Source organism: Pleurodeles waltl, chromosome 4_2 (assembly GCF_031143425.1).
Source record: "Pleurodeles waltl isolate 20211129_DDA chromosome 4_2, aPleWal1.hap1.20221129, whole genome shotgun sequence".
Lineage (NCBI taxonomy): Eukaryota > Metazoa > Chordata > Amphibia > Caudata > Salamandridae > Pleurodeles > Pleurodeles waltl.
In genome coordinates this window covers 980,849,157-980,865,833 of record NC_090443.1, presented here as the reverse complement: position 1 = coordinate 980,865,833, position 16,677 = coordinate 980,849,157, and positions in this window count along the sequence as shown.

Below are 16,677 nucleotides of genomic sequence, written 5' to 3'. Positions count from 1 at the left end.
TGCTAACCCTAAATCTAACCATAATCCTAGGACTAGCCCTAAACCCTCTCTCTAACCCTAACTCTAACCATAATCCTAGGACTAGCCCTGATCCTAAACCTAGCCCTGAATCTAACCTCAGTCCTGAAGCTAACCCCAACTCTGAGCCTAATTCTAGCCCTGACCTTAATCCTGGCCCTGCACCTAATGCTAGGCTAGAACATAATTTTTGCACTGAACTAAAACATGGCCCTCAACCTCATCCTGGCCATGAGTGTAACCCTAACCTAGTACTCCTCTAACCCTTACCTAATACTTAACTTAAAACCCACCTGTTAGAACTGACAGCCTAAGGGTGGTCATCCCCCACCTTTTTCCCTGCCTCCCTCCACTTTTCTGGCACTGTTTTTGCTGGTTTTAGGATTCTGCACACTTTTCCTCTACTAACCTGTGGTAAAGTGCATATGCTCTCTCCCTTAAAAATTGTAACATTGGTTTATTCCCAGTTGGCATATTTGATTTACTTGTAAGTCCCTGTTACAGTACAAGTACTTCAACTTGGCATGTAAAAGTATTTGCCAAGCCTTAAACTCCCCTTTTTCTACATATAAATAACTCCTAAGGTAGGCCCTAGGTAACGCATAGGGCAGGGTGCTACGTAGGCAAAAGGCAGGCCATGTACATGCGTGTTTTATATGTCCTGTTAGTGTAAAACTTCTAAATTTGTTTTCCACAACTGTGAGGCTGGCTCCTTTCATAGGCTAGCATTAGGGTTACCCCATATACTGTTTGAATGGTAGAGTCTGATCTGAAAGGGGTAACCAGGTCATATTTAGTATGGCCAGAATGGTAATAGGAAATCCTGCTTATTGGTGAGGTTGGGTTTAATATTGCTATTCTAGAAATGCCACTTTTAGAAAGTGAGCATTTCTCTGCACTTAAAATCTATCTGTGCCTTTCAGCCTGTCTCCAATACACGTCTGACTGGGTTGGTTGACAGCTCCCTTGTGCATTTCACCCAGACAACCACAAACACAGGATACTCAGTCACACCTGCACTCATCTGCATACTAAATGGGTCTTCCTGGGCTGGGAGGGTGGAGGGCCTGACACATTTCAAAGGACAGTGGCCTGCCCTCACACAATGAACTGCCAAACCACCTACTGGGACCCTAGCAGACAGGATTGTACTGAAAGGGGACATTGTGCACTTCAAAACCACTCTTCGAAGTCTCCCCCACTTCAAAGGCACTTTTGGGTATATAAGCTGGGTCCCTGACCCCACCAACTCAGACACTTCCTTGAACTAACCCTGCATCTGGACCTGAGGTACTGCCTGGTTGCCCAAAGGACTCACCTGGCCTGCTTTGCTGTGAAGGACTGCTGTCCTGCTGTTGCCCTGCTGCCTTGCAGACCTCTGCTGAGAAGTGCTCTCCAAGGGCTTGGATTGAGCGTGCCTCTTGTTCCTGAAGTCTCAGGGCCAAAAAGACTTCTATTCTTCAAGGAAACTCCTTGTGCGGCGAAAATCGATGCACAGCCTGCCAGAATCGACACACAGCCTGCCCAGCAGTGAAAGAATCACTGCATCGGCAAACCGGAACGAAGGAGCCCGGCTCCCCAATTGGAGATTGACACAGCACTTGCGTTGCGACCGGAACTTCGATACACAGCCCTTGCCGTGTGGAAGGAATCGAACCATTGTCTGTGCGCATCCGAAACCCGAATGAACACTTTCCTTTTTCCACGCATCTCCTCCTCTGGGGTCTTCGAGCGTGTAATTTTGATGCCTACCAGTTACTTTGTGCACACAAGAGACAATTGTTGATTCTTAAAGACCTAAGACTCTTCCTATCATTGCAAAAGTGATATATCAACTTGTGCTTATCAAATCTTGATAGTTTTTTACCTTCATTTAATCAGATAAATATCTTATATTTTTTTAAACCTGTGTGGTGTATTTTTGTGATGTTTTCACTGTGTTACTGTATGAGTTATTGCACAAATACTTTACACATCGTCTATGTGAAGCTTGACTGCTTAGTGCCAAGCTACCAGAGGGTGGGCACAGGATAATTTGGACTGTGTGTGACTTACCCTGACTAGGACTGTGGTCCTTAATTGGACAAGGGTGTACTAGAGACCCCATTTCTAACACTACTTGACAGTGTCAATGCAGACAATACTGTGAATGCTGAAATATTTGCTCTGACAATATTGTGCCTAAGACATTTAGGGGCATATTTATACTTGTTTTGTGCCAAATTTGCGTCATTTTCCTTTTTCCACGCAAGCACAGTTGCGCAACAACATTTTTAACACCGCATAATGACTTTTCTTAGCCACATATGGGTTACCATCTTTATAAAATGGCGCACCATGGTGCTAAGAAAAGGCTAGAGTAAAAAAAATGACGTTAACCTTTGTGACATGTCGTAAAGGAAAATGACGCTAATGCCTTAAAGGTGGCGCTAGCATGATTTGTGGCACTTTTTTTAATGCTAATCATTTTTGTGTTAAAAGCGTAAAAAAAGCTTGCAAAATGCCAAACAGTATCTATAAGGACCCAAGATGGAGAATACAGGACAGGCGAGACCCCAGAGAGACCCCAATCAGCCCAGTACAAGCCAGGATGGACAGACAGACTAACAGGAGAAGGGGAAAAGGAAGAGGAAGTGTCGCTTCAGTCAGGAGAATAACATCTTGGTCAGAGAAGTGACGGAGCACCAACACCAGCTCTTTGTCACCTTTAAATTGCTAATATGTAGGAAGGAGGCCATATGGCAGTCAATGATCGATAAAGTCAACAGTGTGGCAGACGTGAAGAGGACTGTGATTGATTGTAAGAAGTGCTGGCATGGTTGCAAGCCCAGAACTAAAGAGAAACTGTCCAGCAACTGAAAGGCAGCGCTGCAGACCAGAGGTGGAAGTCCGGCACCCCAGGAGCAGCTGGATGAGCTGGAGGAGATGGTGGCAGCGGTCATCCCGGAGGAGTTGGTAATCGGAGTCCCAGGACAGGAAAGTGCAGCATTTCAAGAACTAACACAAATGTAGGGTAAGTTGCAGAGGGGGGAGATCTGGTAACGAACAAATGGCAGAAAGGGAAGGCACATAGTACCCCCACTGCATGCATGCAAAAGGGTTGCATGGGGGCATAATAATGGCTAAACACTAGTAATGAGCACTCACCTCCCCCACATACGCACAGATCATTTCTCAACCCTCACATCACTCCCCTCACTGTGGCAACTGTACCATCTGCCCATGTGTAACTCTCATTGGGCAACATGTACAAGGCCTGTTTCGAAGGGTAGGCCAGCAAGAACTATGCCTTCCAGCACCATTGGAAATGGACACAAATGTGATAATACACCACATATGGGGCATGCCTGTGATCATCATCTGTGCTGCTGCACAAGTAGCTGCCAGGTCACCATGCTGCAACGGGTGCCTGTGTAGTGGGGATGGTTGGTGTTGTGCACTAAGGGACACCTTCCTGCATAACGTCAGCTGCAAGTGGTCTTACCGTCACATTATGGGCCATATGTACAAGGCCTTAGTGCAATACCATTATCATTTTGATTGATGTCAATGTGGTCTTAAGGTGCCCCTTCCCTTTTTGCCATATGAAAAAAGTTGCACAATGCATGTATAGCTCCACTTTGCAAATCCTTGCACTACAATATGCCTGTGCCCTATATGATGTATGCAAGGGGGACATTCCTACGCAGGAAAGGCAGAACAAATGGGGCAGTTAATTCCTAAATATTTCAGTGTGTGATCTTTTGATGTCATTTGTAAGGCCTATCAAAAGGCAGATGTTCAAGTGACGCACCCATTGTAATCAGTAGATCTCCCTGTGCTTTGCTGCACTAGTGGCATCATTTATGGTGCTAATGCAGTAAAGCACCACAATAATGCCATAACCCATGAGGCTACTGTGGAAATGTCCTCCATGGTGCACAGTATTATAAATATGGTACTATCATGGTGATGTTAAGTGGAGCACAAGAAAAGTGTTGCATCAGGACCGATGCACCATTGTCATCTACATTGTGCCCTATGTGTGATGCATAATGAAACACACATTGAAGAGCTAATTTCACATGACATACAAGGATCCCAGACACCCTCTTGTCACTCCTACACCACTCTTGAGTTATTGGACAAAACTAAAGAAAACCCAGATGTGACAAATTTGGAAGGCATCTGTCTTATCCAGGTGACTGATTGACACCTGATCTGTTCGATATAAATCAATAAGGACGCTCAGTGAAGGACCACAGGCCAATTATGAACACAATTTAGCTTTACTAGAATTTCAGAAAAACAAATGTATGCATTTGGCACATCAACTAAGTTGAATGAAAACCAACAATACAGAGCATCTATTTATATATGAGCAAAGAGTTCATTAACGGATATATGCATTGGTTAGCTGTAATATGAAACGCATATCTCAATTACTGCAGCATGCTCACATTAAGACGTTCAGGAAACAAAATATAAATGAGCAGAATACTTCAGATTATAAACATAGTGCAAGCATAATATTCAATCATAATAGAGCAGAGAAACAAAGGCCTTTCATCCCTGGGTGGAACTTAACTTTATCCACAAATGCTGGGAAGCCCTCTACCGCCTGCTTGGACCTCTCTGCCCCTCAAGTGTCACGGTCTCAGAACAGCAAACCAGGGAGGCAGCGATGTGGGCTTGGCGATGGCAGCTTACACAAACCCATCTGCGAGCTTCAATCCCCTCACCCGCGCTTCAGTGCTTAAATAACCTGAAGCTTGGATTCTATCCCTTTCTCGCATCTTCTAGCTATGTTATCAGCACATGTCCTTTGGCTGCTCTGCCGTTCCCTACCCATTGTTTTTTCCATCCTTTTCCTGTACTCCCTTTCTCAGGGTTAGAACGACCTTCGTGTCTCTCTCCTGCACATCCTGCTTCTTACACATGCAGCTGCGGATAATTTTATCTATGGAATATTGGAAAACAAGCTTGAAAAACGACATTGTGGACTTTTCCACGTTGTTTCAGGTTTTAGCAGGCATCATGCTCATATACACTGTTCAAACTAATTAACCCTTCGCGTCACAATGTCTTCTGCACCTTTCCCTATACTGATCAGCATCAGAAGCTGGGTGGGTTACACATGTGCTACATGGGAATCCCCCCAGCAATACACATAGAATGCCAACTACATGCAGTGTCAGGTGTGATGGGGCATATAATTACCAGGCCATGAGAAGGCATGCAAGGTGGGTGTAACAGTCTAGGAAATGGGGACTGGCAGATTGTGCCAACGGAGCATAGCTAAAAATGACACTCTGGTGGCATTGTGTGCCTTTAGGGACCCATAAATGAAGCATTGATGTATGGCTCTGCACCATGTCACTAAGGCACCAGGATCTAGAACCTGATGACTTATGTCCACTGCTACTACAGTCCAGGATTGACATTTTACTATCCCATTGCAGAGGATGATGCCTTACCTCCAGCCGAGCTGCCTGTCCTGGATTTCTCTGATGAATTGGATGACCAGCTGCAGACCAGCAATGCTGACACTCTCCAAGACTTTTTGGGTGCCATCCAGACATCATCTCCAGTCGCAGGGATGACACACAGCATTGCCGGGTCTCAACATGACCCACCCAACACACCCCACTGGCTAGCTCAGCCACCACCCTGGACTCCCCGGATTCAGACATTATCTTCCTAAAAACAGTGGTAGGAGTCCAGTGGGAGCTGGCACAGCCGGTGAGGGTGGGGATGGGGACCATGGCGAGCAGCCTAGAGGGAGTCCATAGGTGCCTAAGTCCGACTAAGGACAACTCTGCTGCCATCAGAGGCACCCACTCTCCGCTACGTGGACGCCAGCAGTCTCTGGCCGACATAGCTGGTGTCCTGAGACAGAGGGTTGAACAAATCCCCTCCCAAAGTTGCACCAGTGAGATTTACAACAGGCTGGGGACTATTCACACTGTCCTGGAGTCTATGCAGTGGATGCTGGGCTCCCTCACTGACAACCTGGCTGCCTACCACCGTGATGTTGCTGCTGTGTTGCGAAACCAGCAGTTCCTCCTTGCTGCAATGATGCCTTTCATCTTTTCACAGATGACAGCTGCCAAGACCTTTGAAACCACATCTCAAGCCCCTGATGTGTGTGTGCCCCTCTCATCTTCAACAACAGCAGCACCCATGGCACAGGAGGCACCACACACATTAGATGCTGAAGATGTGAATGGAACATCATTCGCCCGATAAACCACCCGGTAGCTACAGTCTGTGGCACATGGACAGTATCTCCTTAGTTCAGTGCTTAAGATCATGCCAGTGTTGTAACAGCTGGCAACATCCATTGTGTCACATCCCACCTAGTGGCAATTTGAACACCTCCTCACTGATGCATTCACATGTCTCATGACAGGTCCCCCCCTTGGACTGGACAGCCAATAGCTTGGGATCTCTCATGGGGTCAATCTCCTGTACAATGTACATCATCAGAAACAAAACTTGCACATGTAAATACAGTTCCTGAAGTAACATTTGTGTTGATTTTGTGTCTGATGCAGTAACTGTTTGAACTGTATGCGTTGTGTGAAGCCAATACACTGAGGCCCAGATGCCTAGCGCCATTCCAATGCTACATTGGCATCTTTTTGTTTACGCTAGTGTGGCATTGGAAGGCCAAAAACGCTGCACCATATTTACAAAGTGGTGCAATGCTTGCATTGCGCCACTTTGTAACCCCTTGTGACACATTGGGGGTTATTCCAACTTTGGAGGAGGTGGTAATCCGTCCCAAATGTGACGGATTTACCACCAGCCGTATTACGAGTTCCATAGGATATAATGGACTCGTAATACGGCTGGTGGTATATCCGTCACTTTACCGTCACTTTTGGGACGGATTACCACTTCCTCCAAAGTTGGAATAACCCCCATTATGCCTGCACCAGGCATAATGTATGCAAGGGGGGTGTTCTGGGTCTAGGGGGGTGGTGGGGGGCAAAAAAATGGCACAAATAAATCTAAGAGATTTTGTTGCAGCATTTTTATGGGCATTTTTAATGCCTGCTTCAACGGGCCTCTGGGTGCTTTGCAGGATTAGCGTCAACATTTTTTATGCTAATCCTGCAAAGCTCCAGACTAGCATAAACAATTATGATGCTAGTACCCCTGAGTACTGCCATGGTGTGCCGTATTTTAAATACAGCGCACACATGGTGGCGTTAGGGGGGGCGCTAAGGGGTATTAAGGGGCACAAGAAAAGTGGCGCTGCTCTAGGTGCAATGCCACTTTTCATTAATCTGCCCCTGAGTACTTAACAAAAAGAAATGCGTGGCTTTGTGTCAGACACCAAGTCACACACAATGACTGAAACATAATTAAGGTGACTGATAGCAACGTGGACTGGCAAGTAATTTCTTAGTCCCCGAAGCATGTCATGCAACAACTAGTCTGCAAGTTTTGCAATGGCTTGTATGATATACTACACAAGTGTCTGGGAAAAGCTAGGATGGTTGCACCAGTACAACATTGATATGCCAACCAAATTAGACATGTGTAAGACTGTGAGTGGCAGCCATGAGTGTGCCAGTATCAATTTCCCAATTTAGGGGGAGTGCAACAACAACAACTTTTTAACAATTAAAGTCTCATTACTTACCAACACAAATTAATGGTGTAAGATAACCTGTTTTGGGATGTGCATTCATGCATAAGCAGAGTGTCACGTACAATGCTGAAGAATATCTTGAGTAGCTGATGTAATACCGTTGCCAACCTGACAGTTACTTGGCCACAGGGGATACACATAGTCACACATGTAAATTCTTACTGGATGCAAACTCAAAGGCATTTGTCTAACCTGACCTCTGCAGAATCGTGCAGACATAATACCACCCAGATAGTAAATCATGATGGAGACCATATTGTAGTAAATAACAAGATTTAATAATACCAAAAAACTTCTACCAAAAAAATCCTAAGCTACAGACTAACCAACACTAACCTAACCTACACTATCTTATCATACCTTATCCCTACAGCTAACTTACCCAAGAATAGTTCAAACCCAAATACCCCCGCCCACCAAGCAAGAGAACTATATCCTAAAACTAACCTTCCCTATGCTAACTAAACTAAGCCTAACTATTTAAAACCCATACTATCAGGAAACCTTTAAAACAAGGGGAGGGAAGGTAAGAAGAGCAAGGAAGGGTCCACATTCAGTGCCTCTTTACTTTCCTCTTAAAGTAGAGCATTTTTTACATTTTATGAGTTTTTTCCTCCAATGTTTCCATCCTTAACTTGAGGACTGCCATATCCTGGCGCATTTCTTGCTCAAATGATGGAGCCATGAGTGGAGGTCCTGGCTGGGGACGTGATGGTGCTGGAGTAGGGCCTCTTGGGGTAGAGGGAACAGAACCTGCTGAGCCACCCTTATCCTTTTTCATAGAATTTCCTGGTGTGTGGGTTCTGGTTGCTGGCTGTTTGGAAGGTCCTCCATGGGGAAATGCCCACCAGGACCCTGATGCTTTCTCACTGGTGTAACACCAGCCCATCCCCCGGTATCTCTTTTCAACAGTATGGATGTGCTGGTACCATTCTGCAGGCTTCTCAAAAGCACGCTCCTATGCTGAATTCATGGTGGCTGGTGAAACATGAAGGAAACATGTCATCAAACTGTGCGGTGGACAGAGGAAGAAAAAGCATGCAACAGAAACAGCATCTTCAGATCACACACATTGGCCACCACAACTCACAATACCATCATCAAGGCCAAGGTTAAAACACACCTGCTTCACAACCATCTTCTACATATTGTCGATGTCCAAGGTGTCAAAGCTAACCAATGTTGCACATTATCAGTGCACAAGCTTGTAACATTTCCTAATTCCCAGGTAAATATTCACCATGCTCATCCTATACACCAGTCATGTGACCATGGTTGGTCACACTCATCATGCTGGATGGGTCATGAATGTCTCTCTTCATACGTCATTTACCTTAGATCTGTTGACTTGTACCACACTCATCAGAACAAGGCCTGCAACTTAAATGTGGACTCAACAAACTATGGGCCTTCTCTACAAGCCCTTTGCGCCATCGGAGCGTCACTTTTTCCATATAAAAAGTGATGCACCAGCGGGGAAAGGGGCTTGTAAAGAAGCCCCTATGTGCCTGATATGGCAAGGACAGATATCTGGAAACAATGTTACATTGCATCTACATGTGACATGTATATGAGAATGAAGGATGGATTACTCACTCAGGTGATACAGAGATGTATGAATCCACTCAGCTCACTACGTGATAGGCTGTGTCATGACAACATGCATAGTCCTAATGCAACTTAATGTGTCACACTATGCTGCCCAATGCCTGTATATGTGTCAGTAAGTTCAGGTCAGCGTGTTGCACAACAACACTTAGCACCTTCATCTCAGATGCTGGTGCATGTATGCCCCATATCTTATCTGCACAGTGATCTTGCAACAGCACTGGCTGATATTGTTCATTTTGTGGAGCTGTTTGCATAACATCATTGGACATTTTCAGGTCCTGAACTTTCTGAAAATTTACTGAGTAATGGCATTCCATATGACAATGTTTTATGGACATCCCTCATGTCATACGAGCATGTCAACATCTATGAGGATGACATGGGTTGTCAATGTTGCCACATTCAACATAGAGTATGGGGTATAAACAACATGTATGTACAAATCAAATTCAGTGTGCACTTGTGGTATGGTGAGCTTTGTCCTGACTATCTGAGGTGCTTATTCACAAGCCACTGGCACCACCGGTGTGTCACTGTTCATAGGGTAAAAAGTGAAGCACTGATGGCACAAGGGGCTCAATGATAGGCCACATATGCACACATTTAAAAAGGGCCTAGCACCAACTTTCGCCACATTAGAGCCATTTTATTTACGCAAATGTGGCGATAGTGTGGAAAAACACCATGCCATATTTACAAAGTGGTGCAATGCTTGCATTGCACCACTTTGTAAACCCTTGCGCCACAATATGCCTGTGTCAGGCATAATGTATGCAAGGGGGGCATAGTGGAATCAACGAGATTCCACTGCAACACTTTTAGCAGCATTTCTTTTTTTGATAACCAACTTTTATTGATTTATTTATAAAACAACATGTCACATTCAGGAAGACACATTTCATTATCTCAGAATCACATTTAAGTAGGAATTCACAGGGTAGCCGGACCATTTGATACACATATCGAGGGAATTTTTCATGCTAAATTACAGATCACAGATAGGGCCCAACCATGCATCCCAGATCTTATGGTATTTGTCCTCACATCCCCGTGACTGGTAAGTGGCTCGTTCCATTTGGGCGCACCAGTCCATATCCTTCCTACATTGCTGTAACGAAGAAGGGGTTTGGATGCCCAGTATCTAGCAATGTCTCTTTTGGCTATAAGAAGGGCTGTGCCCACAAGTGTTCGTGCTGCCTAGGAGCTCACGACATCCTCTGTCACTCCCCAGAATGGCCACTGTAGGGGAGGGCTCCAGAGCAAGATTCAGCAGTGTGGAGAGTTCATCTAGGATGCACTTCCAATATAATTGAATCCCGTGGCAGGACAATGCCACATGGAAAAAGTCTGCTGGCGCGCAAGAGCATCTATTGCATTAAGAATTCAGTCTGAGCCCGGCGCGAAAGAGTCGGCCCGGGGCCAGATAGGCACAGTGTAGGTGGTACATCTGCACCATACATAACCTAGCTGGGATTGCGAGGACATGCAGCGCCATTAGAGCGTCCCTCTAGTCCTCTTCGAACAAGGTGCCAATCCAAGAATCCCAGTGGGCCCGGAGAGGCTGGAGAGGTGGTGAAGCGTTCAGCACAAGGGAGCGGTAAATTTGTGCGACCCCCACCCCCAAAGCACCCATCATGACCTTTGCCTCCATTGGGCTGAAGTCGGGTATGTGGGCATTCTTGTTAACATGGGCATGCAATGCGGGTCTAAATTGTAAAACATTATGAAATTGTGTCTGGGTCAGTGCATATGTCTCCTGGAGTTGATGAAAAGACAACAGGTGTGTGCCCTCCCAGACATCTCCTATCACCGTGATACCTTCTAAGTTAGCGACCTCTCGTGGCCATGTTCCCCGCCACAGAGGAGTGTGCTGGGTAACCCGGCCCTACCACCCTGTATGCCTCTGGGCCGCCCGCCAACCATACAGAACCTGGCTGGTGACCTCTGGTGTGGTCTTGGGAATGGGATTTCCATAGAGCAGGTCCATGAGATGGGAAAGCCCCATTGTGGACAATTCTAAGCGGTAGGTTGGGTCATCCCAGCCCCCTGTGAGCCATTTGTTGATAATGAGTACCTGCACCACTAAATAATAGAAATATAGATTAGATATGGCTAGACCACCGTCGTATATCCCACTTTGACTAGTGTCCCAGTATAGGCGCCGCCGGCCATTGCGCCATATAAAGGACTGAGCTATGGCGTCCATCTCCTGAAACCAATGGCGGAGGAGTTGGAGGGGAAGATTTTTGGAGAGCATAGAGGAAGCAAGGCAGGATAAGCATTTTATATAGTGCTATGCAGCCCATAATGTTTAGGGGCAGTGTCTGCCATTTCTCCAACTCCGCTTTCACCTTGTGGGCAAGAGGTGTGAGGTTAAGGCCCCAGGTCATCGACAGATCAAGCTTAAACGTCGGATGGGAATGGTCGTTTGCCATTCAACCAAGGCGCGAGCCTCCAAGAACGGAACCAGTAGAGATTTCTAGAAATTCATCCTGAGGTCAGAGGTCTCTCTGAAGATGCGTAGCAATTTGAGACACCGAGGACCGCTTATCTCAGGCTGTGATAGGTAAAGCAGAACATCATCAGCATAAAGCGTGATACGGTCCTCCTCTCCTCCCGCCCATCGCCAGCCTTCCAGGAAGGCATTTCAATGAATCATTTGTGTGAATGGGTCTATGGCTAGGACGAAGAGGAAAGGGGACAGGGGACAACCCTGTCTAGTGCCTCTCCGAACAGGGAAGATTTCCAATAGCGTCCTGGTTACCAGGACTGGGGCTGTCAGCGTTCGATATATAGTAGCTCAACCATGCGTCCGAATGGGCACCCCAAGCCCGCCTTCTGAAGGACCAAATCCAAGTATCCCCAGTCCACCGTATCAAACACCTTCTCAAAGTTGATTAGAAGGAGGGCCAGTGGAAAGGGGAGCATATGTCTGTGTGCTAGAGCAATGAGGAGCCTTCACAGGCAATGTCTGGTGCTGCGGGTTGGCATAAAGCCACACTGGTGTATCAGATAACGCAGGACTGGCCTTAGAAGCATGGCTAGTATACAATACAATACAATATTTTAATATCATGGTTTGGAACGCCTAAGAGATCCACATGAGTAATGATACAAAGTCATATTAATTCACCATTAAAAGAAAATGATACACGTTTCTAAGCAGGGAAAGACATCTAAATACATATTAAAATAATTCACTTTTAAAACACAAAAAATCAAAATAGCTGCAAAAAAGATTGAAAAAATTAGAAAATCCTGTAACAAAATCTTTCATGGGGGGTATAACATAAATCTAGGGCCTCTCTATAGGATCTAATATTGAGCCGCAGAAAAAGGGGTTTCAACCATATTTTCCTTGGTACGGCTAAAGCAGGACAGACAAATAAAATGTGTTTAAAATTCTGTTCCCCACCTTGCCACAAGTCGCAGGAGTTAGTAAAGCCATCCCACTTAGAAATAAGATCTCTCAGGGGTATTCTATTAAGTCTAATCAGAATACAAAATCGCCTCACTCCATGTGCTAGATTCAAGGTCAAATAGGTTTGCACCACTTTCATACTTACGGAGTTGGTTAACATCTCAAGACCTTTTCTATGGCGACACAAGTCCAGGTCCCTCAAAAAACCTTTGGACCATGTTGCTTCCTTCAGTGTTTTTTTTAGAAATACATAGGGTATCGAAGGACAGAGGTCCGAGTCCATCTCTAAGAGCCCAATATCCTTGATGTAGTTTCTGAAAAACCCGGATTTTTCTCTCAAGTTGTTAAAGATTTCATTATAGGCCAGGTTTCTCAGCGTAAATTCCTCGCTATGTATAAGGCTATGCACCCTTCTTATCACCGCCGCAAGACCTTGCACAAAGATATTCTTAATGCCATTTTCAAGTCATAATAATGCCCCTGGGACTGCATGATTACAGGAGGCCATGCATCTTAGAATACGGCTTTCTATCTTGTCAAGAAAATCCCCTTTGTTTATGTCTATACATTCAATCTCCTATAAGAGAGTCACTGGAATCTTGATATGGTAGGCAGATAATAAGTGAAAGAAGTGACGTTTACCATTTGCATTATAAAAGGCCGCCAAACCTTGGGCATATGAAATAGCCTTGTTAGTGTTATGGCGAATGTTCTCTTGCTCATTTATTGAAGCCGAAAAGATCTTACCCAAAAACTGGTATGAATCTTGCTGTTCCAGACCCAGAACCCAAGCCCAGAACCCAAGAACCAGAACCCAAAGGGAAGAGGATTTCCCTCAGCTTTTTTTCCAGAGAAGCATTCCACCTGAGACTTTGCTGTATTGATTTTTAGGTAGTGCTTCTCCGAATAAATATCTTGGGCAGCCAAGCGTCGATTTAGGCCTTTTGGCATAAGATCGTTCACCACTATGTCATCCACATATAACAAGCACATGATTGGCCGGCCCCTCACCACAGGGCCATAGCCAGAAGTGCTCATAAGACTTATGGGAAGGTCATGAATATAAAGGGAGAAAAGCAATGGGGCCAGTAAACAGCCCTGTTTCAGGCAATCTTTGGTTGAAACCTTTGAAGACAATCCCTGCTCTCCACCCATTAGGATTTTACATCAGGTCGATGAGTGCAGGGCAATCACCAATCGCAGGAGACAAGGAGGGACCCCTAAATCTTGGAGTTTCTTCCCCAGTATTCCCCTACCCACTCTGTCAAATGCTGTGGAATAATCGATAAATGCCGCATACAGTACACCTCCCCTAGTCTGGACGTATTTATCAAATATAGTTTGCATAATAAGAATGTTATCTAAGGTATTATGGGCCTTTCTAAAGCCTGCCTGTTCCAGTGGTAGAATACCATTTTCCTCAACCCAATCAGTTAATTGCAGTAAGATGCTTTTCGCAAATATCTTTCCAGCTGCATCTAATAGAGCTATTTGTCTGTAATTTAACGGTACTGTTCTGTCTACCTTTTTATGTAAAGGAAGTATTATACTACCCGTCCATGATTCCGGGATATTGCCATGTGCATAACAGGAGCCAAATACAGGTTGAAGCAGTTTTGCCCAAAGGGCGCATTGAAGTTATAATTCCCTGTATTTCTGCCACGGTTGGAGCTCCTGTATTATCCATTTCTCCCCCTCCGTTTGAAACTATCACCTTTCTCCCAGGGTCAGCACCCTGTTTTTCAGCGTAAAGGTCTTGAATATACAACTTCCAATCTTCCTCTGCTATCGAGGAGGCAGCCAAGGTTTTACAGTTTCTGCACCCCTCTGAGATGATAGCCCAACATTTTCTGGGGTTTCTCTTTACGGCTGCTTCCCTCAATGCATTCCACTTGTGGTCCTCTTCTTTTCTTCGGATTGCCAGTTTCAGCTGCGATCTTCTTCTCTTGAGTTTTGTTATTATCCTATTCATTTCCTTAGTCTTGAGCTCCATTTATCGCCTTACTAGCTTATTTATTACTCTGTTCAAATTCAAGATAGGAAGCTGAGTTTTTTTCACTCTAATTATTTTACGCTCAAAGGGGCATATTTATACTCCGTTTGGGCCGGAATTGCGTCGTTTTTTTTAACGCAATTTCGACGCAAAACTAACTACATATTTATACTTTGGCGTTAGACGCGTCATTTTTTACCGTGGACACCTACTTTGCGTTAATGAGATGCAAGGTAGGCGTTCACGTCTAAAAAATCGACTCCGAGGCATGTGCGTCGGATTTATACTCCCGGGCAAAATTCACGCCTGGGAGTGGGCGGGTCAAAAAAAATTACATACGGCCGTTTTTGCGCCGTTTTTTAGCGCCTGCAAAAGGCAGGCGTTAAGGGACCTGTGGGCTCTGAAGGAGCCCAGAGGTGCCCTCCCATGCCCCCAGGGACACCCCCTGTCACCCTTGCCCACCCCAGGAGGACACCCAAGGCTGGAGGGACCCATCCCAGGGACATCAAGGTAAGTTCAGGTAAGTTTTTTTTCCATTTTTTTTTGTGGCATAGGGGGACCTGATTTGTGCCCCCCTACATGCCACTATGCCCAATGACCATGCCCAGGGGACATAAGTCCCCTGGGCATGGCCACTGGGCAAGGGGGCATGACTCCTGTCTTTGCTAAGACAGGAGTCATTTCTATGGGGGTTGGGAGTCGGAAAAAATGGCGCAAATCGGGTTGAGGCGAAAAAATGGCCTCAACCTGACTTGCCCCATTTCTTGACGCCCAAGCCCCATATCCCCCTACGCCGGCGCTGCCTGGTGTACGTCGTTTTTTTACACGCACACCAGGCAGCGCCGGCGGCTAACGTCATTGATTAAATACGGCGCCCGCATGGCGCTTCAGAATGGCGTTAGCCGGCGCTAATTTTTTTGACGCAAAACTGCGTTAGCGCAGTTTTGCGTCAAAAAGTATAAATATGGCCCAAACTGCATACACAAAGTAATGTATTTTATTAAGTTGGAAAAATTAGTTAAAATGTCTTTCCCCCAAACCTCCATATTTCCCACTATATTTTCCAGCAATGGCTTGATTGAAATTATTTTAGCTGTCGTACAAGACATTCTCCTATTTTTTCCGTTAATTCTAAGGTTAGCACATTTTATAGACCATGAATCTGTGGCCCCAAGCTTCAAATTAAAAATAAGCCTTAAGATCTTGTGGTCACTATATAGGGTGTCTGATATTACCATATCCTCAGCTTCTTGAGCGATGTTGTACGAAGTACAAATATAGTCTATAATGGAGTTATTCTTAGCGGACTTATGTGTGGAGGCTGCGGGTGAATCGGAACCATTCAGAATAATACAACTGCAGGACCTCAGACCTTTCAAAAAGATGAAACCTCTTTTATCTGTCCTAATTCTAGGAGGGAACATGATAGATGCAATATTGAGCACAGAAGGAATAAAGCGTAGTATTAGAAACTTTACAATTTAAGTCCCCCATTATAATTAGGTTGGTAGAATTTCTTATACCACGAACTTGTATAAACAGTTGTTGTAAGATATTGTCAAATTCATTTTCGGGGGGGATATATGCGTTTACAATAGTCAGGGGCAGGTTCCCACCCTTCTACCCCCTAACTTGTACTCGTACTATTTGAAAGAAGTTTGCAGTTTCGAAGAGACTGTCAAATTCCCAGTTATATCTGCCACTTAAAAGCATGGCTATGCCCCCCTTAGCGTGCCCTTTTTTTGAAGGAAGTGCTTTTTTACTTAAAACCGTGTAACCCGGGCATGAGAAATCATTTAAACACCAGGGCCCATATTTATACTTTTTTTGCACTGCATTTGCGCCGCATTTGCGTCACAAAGCGGCGCAAATGCGGCGCAAAAAAAGTATAAATATGGGCCCAGGTCTTTTGAATGCAGATCAAGTCGCTCTTCATTTAACACAAAACATGTCATTTACATTGGTCTTTTCCTAATCCTGTAGCATTCCAAG